Source organism: Nuphar pumila, chromosome 5 (genome assembly GCF_984573655.1).
Source record: "Nuphar pumila chromosome 5, dmNupPumi1.hap1.1, whole genome shotgun sequence".
NCBI lineage: Eukaryota > Viridiplantae > Streptophyta > Magnoliopsida > Nymphaeales > Nymphaeaceae > Nuphar > Nuphar pumila.
In genome coordinates, this window is record NC_143253.1 from 51,672,669 (window position 1) to 51,681,628 (window position 8,960).

Below are 8,960 nucleotides of genomic sequence, written 5' to 3' on the forward strand. Positions count from 1 at the left end.
ACAAGAAATATGGCAGAACCTTGAGGAAGTATATGGAGCTCAAAATAACTTGGCTCACATTTATCAACTCCAGCAGGACCTATTTTATGTGAGTCATGAAAAAAGGTTGTTTCATGTCTACCTTGGAGCATTTAAAGCTACTTGGGACGAGTTACTCTAATACCAACCACCGACAACGGATACAGAGATCATCAGACAAATAACTAAGCATAGTAAAATATTCAAACTCCTTGTTGGATTAGGACAAGATTATGACTCCTTGAGGAGTCAAATCCTTATGTCCACTCCATTGCCCTCTTTCAACAACGTTTGTGCCACCATTCAGAGAGAGGAGACAAGACGAAAGGTGATGAAAGTTGAAAAACAACTTGACCAACTGCAAGAGAAACTAGCCTTCAAAGTTGAATCCAGCATTGAAGAGAAGAAGGCATCCAATGCCACTAGTCATGAAGAAAGCAACACCAACCTAGAAAATTCAAAAATAGAAATAAACCAAGGTGGAGCTATTGCAAAAAACTCGAACACATCTGAGAAAAATGCTGAGAATTGATGGGCCAACTAGGAAAGGAAAAAAAACCAAGATCAACGTCCTAGGAAGGAAAATGCCAATGTCATGTCCTTTGAGGACCTTGCAAAATGGTTCCAATAAATGACTCACTCCAACCTTGCCACAGAACTTTCTCTAAGTAGTTCAAGCACCACGAAAATAGGTATTAACTATGATAACTCATCTCAAACCTCTGATACCGAATGGATAGTCGATACTGGTTGTAACACCCCAAAATCTTGAACTTGTAACTTTTTACGAAAAGTTTGAAAGCTTTGTAATCGATCATTTTTCATAGTTTAAAATAGCAATTCAACAGAAAATGGTGTTTGAAATAGCAAGTCAACGAACCTTGGGCGCATTATCGTGAGCCTTCCTTTACACAATGAATTTGCAACTCTGTATATTCATTAAAAACCAATAGATTCAAAACAAGATTTTAAATAATTTAAAGTTTATACAAAAAGTAGAATTTCAAAGAAACTCTTATACCAAATTACATGAATGCTTTCAGGAGTGAAACATCATAAAAAGAGTCTCATCTTGATACCATCACATCATCGTGTCATCGCTTGCCATACCAACCTAATCATCACCTGTACCCATAAGACGAGCTAGTTTCATAAAAAATTGATAGGTGTACAAATTTAACAATTTAAAACAAAACTAACACATGCATAGTCTCATTCGTGATATACAATTTAACATAAGTAAAAATAAGTATCAGTGTTATGAGAGGCGTACGCCTCAGAGGCGAAGCGCAAGCTCAACACCTCGCTTTGCCTCGTCGCATTTAACAACCTTGATAAGTATGTAAATCTTATTTCTATATCGTTTCAATATTATCAGTTGTCTCTAAGGAGTGAGCAAAATGCACATGCTAACAAAATTCAGAACCAAACTAACATATGTGTTGTTCTTTTTGCGATATGCAAGTCAAAATAAGTAAAAATGAACATGATAACTTTGTTTTGATATTAGCTGTTCTGAGGTTACATGCAGGAGCAAAACATAGAAACAACTGAGATTGTTCAGAGGTTTGTTATGCTATATATTTTGTATACCCCGAACAACTAATTGAGTTCATTCTTAAGGAGACAGTTGGTGATTAAGAGAGGATTCCTCTAAGGCATTCGTGGCAAAAGATGCATCCAACTTTTTCAGAAGTCTATGTGATCTACCACCTAGGATAATTTTTGGTAGTCTCATCCCCTAACTCTGATGACTAGGGACACTGAGTCATTTGTCTGAAGAGTGGTTGTTAACAACCTGTCTATCAGAGTTTTTGTATCATCCTATCCTCTCTCTCAATAAAAACAAATAGGTGAATGGGCATGTCAAGCTGTTTTTAGCTCAAGACTCATTCTACATGTTCTGGTCTTTCAAACCAGCTTGACCAGCTTGCCTATGAAGGCGATCATCACCATTATGTGATTTTAACAATATGTTTTTTGCATGCTTTGAGGTTACCATAAACCTCTCATCCAATCACTGTAGTACTAACATGTCATGCATGTCTGATAGTACTGCTACGATGAGAGGGATATTGGTTTCTAAAAAAAACTCCAACTCTAATGTTTCGTAAAAGAAACAATGTAACCATTTTAGTTTAGTTTAACACGCTTGGGTCTTCTCAAGAATCTTGCTTGTGAAGGCAATCATTACTATTTATGTGATTACTACTTTTATATCATTGTGCAATTTATATGCTACAAGATCACCATGAATCTCTCATCCAATTATCGTAGTATCAACATGCGGTGCATGTCTAGTGATACTAAGGGGTACAAATTTCTCAAAAGAAACCCCATCCAATCACATTCCCATGCTCCCAACCAGGGAAGGTCATATCTGATATTAAACCAAAGTTTGTAAACACTTCTTCCTATTATGTCAGTTTGGGAAAAACTTAGTTGCAATTAAGCAACCATCAAATGTTCAAATTTGCTTTTCAAAACTACTCATATTTGAATGCTGGATTCTGAGCAAGAAATCCTTTTTCTTTCAAGTTTTAGGGCACATGCCCAAATCTATGTCTTTTGTAAAGAGCAAGCATGATACAGAATAGGGAAGAGTACGCGATTGTGTACCTTACAAAGTTGTATATATGTACGTATAATACATATATTACATAATACAGGCTTGTGCATATTATAGCACAATAACAATGTATAAAGCAATACTCAATGTGCAAAACTACATGTCGAGCAAAGTAAATGCGTAAGTGCATGAGGTACGAAACCATACCCCAGCTAAATAAATACGTAAGCAGTGTACGAGGTATAAAATTGTACCTCAGCTAAATAAATGCATAAGTAGTGCATGAGGTATGAAATTGTATCTCAGCTAAATAAATGTGTAAGCAATGCATGAGGTACGAAACTGTACCTTGGCCAAATAAATGCATAAGCAGTAGCCTGTGCATATGATAGTGCGTCGACAAAGTAAATGACATAAAGCAAGGCTCAATGTGCAAAACCGCACATCGAGCTAAATAAATGCGTAAATAGAAGCTGATGCACATAAAAGCATGACAACAAAGTAAATGACATAAAACAATGCTCGATATATGAAACCACATAACGAACTAAATAAATGCGTAAGCAGAAGCCTCTACACGTAAAAATGTGGCAGCAAGGTAAATGACATAAAGGAAAAAAAGGATAAGGATCACAAAACTTCGTCCTTGAGTTAAAAGCGTGCATAATATATATATATATATATATATATATATATATATATATATATATATATATATGTTTATTTGCAAGTTTTAACATCGTCCCTTCTTTGTCTTTTGTGCAACTTTCTCCTACCTTGGAGAATGTCAACTTTGCTAACATTTCTAGGCGTAGATGATAAGTGGTTGGCGCCTTGGGGCACACATGGAATATGTTGCATCAAAGGGGTGCACTAAAGGCTATTTTGTTGTATTGCGCAAATATAATCAAAGGAAATCATTTTAAAAGCATGCTTTTGGTATCACATTCGTGTCGTAGGGGTCTGGGGTCAACCGAGCTCGATTGGGCCCAACTAGCCACGAGAGGAGAGGGGTGGAGGCAGGGGCGGCACCCCTGCCTACCGAAAAATAGAAAGAGGCAGGGGTGTCACCCCTGCCTGTCGAAAAATGGAAAGCGGTAGGGGTGTTGCCCCTACCTATCCAAAAACCAAAGGAGGAGGCAGAGGCATTGCCCTTGCTTATCAGAAAAACAGGAGGTAGGGGTGTCACCCCTACCTGCTGATTAAAAAACTCTGGAAAGCAGGGGGTCACCCTTGCCTGCCGACCGAAAAAAGGGAAGAGCAGGGAGGGGCTAGAAGAGGGAAAGAAGGAGAAGGTGGGTGGTGCAGGGTGGCTCATGCAAGCCAAGCGTTAGTTGGTCTGATTCAAGGAGGTGCAGGGGGAAAGGTGGTGGTTGTGGTGCGGATTGGCTGCATGATAGATACTCAGTGATAATGCATACTTACAAGCACTAATGTGGGGGTGGTCCTGCACCACCTCCCGCACGATAGCAGAGCAAAAGGGGATCAACTCATTTTTTGGCAGAACACAGAGGGTGGGAGAGACTGCAGGTTGCTTGGCCCAATTAAGCAGGGTTTCAGTGAGCAAGGGTTACAGTAGAGGGGTGAGTGGCAGCTGGTGGTGGTGAATGGCAGCTGATGGTGAAGTTGCCTTCACCCCACCATAACACTGCATTTGAGAGAGAGAGAGAGGTGAGTACGTGAGTGAGAGAGGAAGAGAGGGAGTGTGTTATGCATGAAAGCTTGAGGGGGTATTTATAGGAGAGAGAGGGGGGTATATGCATGGGAGTGAGTGAGGCTTTGGGATAGGTGAGGGATTTTGGGAGAGAGGTTGGGATGTGATGGGTGAGAGACTTGGAAAGTGGATTGGATGTGATGTGAGGGGAGTTTTGGGGATTTATAGTTGATTTGATGGGTGATGGGATCCATTTGGATTGTGGATCCAGACACATTGATTGATTCATAGGTTCAAACATGGATCTAAAATCTATATTGGGATTTAGTTTGGATTGGGTCTGCCAAAGCGGATCCAAAACCAAGATCCAAACCCATATAGTATTTTAAACCTCATAAAAATCTAATTTTATCATCAATAATAATTTATAGTTAATTTACCTAATTAATTAGAATTCCTTTGAAATAATCAATTTAATTTTCCAAATAATCACAAAAGTCAATGACTAGCTAAATATTTAAATTTTTTAGAGTAGATCAATTCTGAACAGGTAAATTCCAAAAATTTAGGATTTTATAAGTGGGTCTTCATCATATTCTCACTAAGATCCAGATCCAAATACCTCTTTCGAACAAATCTCGTAGTCGAATAATTTAAATTTATGCTCTCTAAATACTTAATTCATGAATTAACTATTACGAACACATAATTGCTAATCAATTATCCCCAAAAATAGTTATTTATAATAAATTAAATTAAATGGCAGAATAATTATGAAAATTTCTTTCTTTTTATCTATTTAAAATTTCTTGAAATTTTGCGAGTATTACGTCCTACTCCTCTTCAAAGAATTTTGTCATCAAAATTACAATCACAAGGACTATACGAATAAGTTGGGATACTTTTCTTGCATGCTGGATTACAGTTTTCATGTATATTCCTTAATGTAATGATGTTGCCAATGTACTTTGACAAGAGAAATGATCTTTGATCTCAACACCTGGTCTCTTTGATCTACGATTTTCATAGGTTTTCCTCTATGGTCAGGTCCTCTCAAATGTTCACGTCCTTATACTAAATGATGTGTGACATATCACAGACATATCTCCTCAACATAGAGACATGAAAGACATTATGCATTTGCCTATATTGAGGAGGTAGTGTTACATAGTATGTCGTTTCACCAATCAACTCTAAGATTTTAAAAGATCCGACGTATCTAGGACTTAATTTTCCTTTCTTCGCAAATCAAAAAATGCTCTTGGTTGGAGATACCTTGACAAACACCATATCTCCTACTGTGAATACGAGTACTCTATACCATTGATCTGCATTACTCTTCTACCTGCTCTGAGCTGTATGCAGTCTCTCTTGGATCATCTACACTTTGTGAGTGTAGTGATGTAGTATCATCAGTGAGTCTATCAATCAATGGCCCACTTTATCCCAATAAACTAATGATCGACAAGGTCTTCTGTACAAAGTCTCATACGAAGCCATTCCAACACAAGCATGATAACTATTATTGTATGTAAACTTAGCGAGTATCGTATGTGTATACCAATCACCTTTCTAATTTAGCATACAAACCCGTAGCATGTCCTCTAGAGTTTGTATGGTCTACTCTAACTACCCATTAGTTTAGGGATGAAACATCATACTAAACTTCAACTTTGTACCCAAGGCTTAATTTAATTGTCCCCAAAACTGAGAAGTTAAACAAGGGTCACCATCAGAAATGATCAAGACTGGTACTCTAGTGTTCCCTTTATCAATGCATTTTTAAAAGGATATTTTGATGAAAAGTATTTATGAAAGTTGGTCACCAAATTTTAAAAATTCAACTCTTACAAGTAGTGAAAACCGGCATCGAACTCGAGGAACGAGTTGATAAAATTTCGTATTCCACTCAAAGAAAATTTGTTTATTGCCTTAAAAAGAAAATTTAAACTAATTAAAAGTAATTACAAAATGAGAATTAAAGGATTATTATAGACCCAAATAATGCTGAAATTGAAATTAATTACAAAGCTTAAATATGGCCAAAAAGGCTCTAATTAACTAGGAATTGAAAATGTAAAAACAAAAACAAAAAATGGAGCTTCTTCGCCTTAACTTCTTCATTTTAACTTCAAATCCACTGCACTTTAATAATGTGAAATCAGCAAATGGTGTCATCTCCTACAAAAACAATAATAAAAACAAATAAAATGCAAAATCTACACTAATTTGAATTACTACACAAAATTATAATTCTGCCACTAGCTATTACAGAATTTTCTGTCAGAACATGTTTCTATAATTTGACAGAATTAGATAGCAATTGAATTCAAATCCTTCTCAAAATTTTTAAATATGTTCTCAAGACATGAATGAAGAGAATTAAATTTACACAATTATAAAATTTAATGTATAACTTGATTTATTAATGAATGAACAACAACTTCAAAACTCTAGAAATTAATGTCAAAATTTCTGATAACTTTTGGTATTTAACAGATTTAGTTTAGCAAAAAAAATTAAAAATAAATAAAAAAATTTACAGCAAAAATTAGATTTATTCATGAATCCAATCTATTTTACGGATTTGGATTTGGAGTTTGGAAGCTCCATATATATTGAAAACAAAAACAAAAAAAATACAGGAAATAAAAGTTGCAAAAAATAGAGATGCCAGAATATACGGTCCGAAAAAACTCAAAACAGTGTCTCAATCAGAATTCGGTCATGCTTAATTTTTGTAGAGAGCAAATAGACTCAAACACAAATCAAATCTAATTTACGAATCATAATTTGGATTCTGAAATCTCCATTTCTTTAGAAAACAAAATCTGATAAAAAATTAAATTAAAACAAAAATTAAGAGTTATTGATCTTTTCCTCTTTGATTCATTAGATTGAATCAAAGAGTGAATTAATCCAAACTCTAACAACTAATCTAATATTTAACTAATGTAATTACAAAATTGAATCAAAGAAACAACAATAAACTTGCTAAAATTTAAATATAAGAATTGAATCTAAACTATGAGATGGATTGATCTAATACTCTAATTAAATTGAGTTCAATCAAGCATAGATCCCCATATTGTTTTTGGATTTTCTTAAGAACAAAAAGAAAAAAACTTCAGATTAGATATAGGTCCATTGATTGAATCTACTCTAATATAATCTAACACAATTAGAAAACAGAAATTGAAATTGAATTAAGAAAACACAATGGATCTAAATCAAGATCATCAATCAGCTATTGGATTTATTCAAGAGGCAAATTCAATAATTCGATTGATCTTCTTTGATTCTAGATCAAAATTCAATCAATAAAAATGATGAAAAAAAATTAAAATTACAGAATTATGAAATCAACTAAAAAAATTCAAAATCAAAAGAAACTTACAAATACAAATCCATGCAATTCCTTATATAGATAAAAAAAGAGAGAGGTAAAGGAAGATTCACCAATTTCTTGAAAATATGCCGATTGTGGGTATAGAAGAATGATCTTCAACTAATGGAGTATTGTGATCATCGCAATTTTTCTTTTCTTTTTCTCTCTTTCCTTTTCTTTTCCTTTCTACCCTTTTTCCCTTTTTGAAGGGGAAAAAGAAAGAAAGAAGAGAGAAGAGAAAAAAAGAAACTCTTTTGCAAGGTCTCACTTGACCTTTATTTGAAAAAGATTTGAAAAATTACTTACCTCCGTTTTCTAAAATTTTGTAGGAAAAATGGAGAGACGGGATTCGCTCGTTGGTACGAGGCTCAACCGTTCCTGGCACCTTTACCAGGGGTAATTGAACTAAGGATTGAATCAATACCTTTTGCTTTGCCTAAATTTGTCTAAATGATTATTCTAAAGTCCTAAATGCACATAGAGTCATGCTTGTGCTATAAAAATGCAAAGATGTATGCTTTTGAGAAGTGCTTCAGAAATTTTGGATTTTTTCAAGTGACTTTGAAATAAGTTTGAAAAATATCTTTGAAGAAGTGATTCAAAAATTGAACTTGATTTGAAAGACTTGAGATTTGAATCTACACTTGGAATTTGAAGTGAACTTGAGATTTTGAAAAGGAAATTTTGAAATTTGAAAGTCACAACTGCAACTGAAATCAAAGGTTGAAATAGAATTGAGATTTTAAGAGTTTCTGAAATTGAAACTTTGAATTAAAAGGAAGATAGATTTTGGAAAAGAATGAAGTTGGAAAAGGTTAAATTTTGAAACTGGAACTCAAAATTGAATTTGGAGTTTGAAGTTTAAAGTTTAGAATGGAAATTGGATTCAAATTGGAATTTAAAATTGAATTTAGAAATTGAAACTTGAAATTAAAGTTAGAACTTGAAATTGAAGTTGAAACTGAAATATAAGAATGAATTTAGAAATTCAAAGTTTGGAATAAACTGTGGATTTTGAATTTGAGAATAAAATTTGAATTCAAACTTGAAATTTGAAATTTGAAATTAGAAGGGAATTTGAAACTTGGATTGAATTTCAAAGTAAATCTCAAAACTCGATTTGGGATCTCAAAATGAATTTCAAAACTTTGATTTAAAGTTGAATTAAAACTCAGGATTTGAAATAGAATTCAAAAATAGAAATAATGACTTTGAATAAAATTTAAAATATGAAATTCAGAAAGATGAAATTAAAAAATAAGAATTGAAAATTGGAATTTTGAAATATGAGACTTAAAACTGAATGGAATTGAAAATAAATGATAAATTTG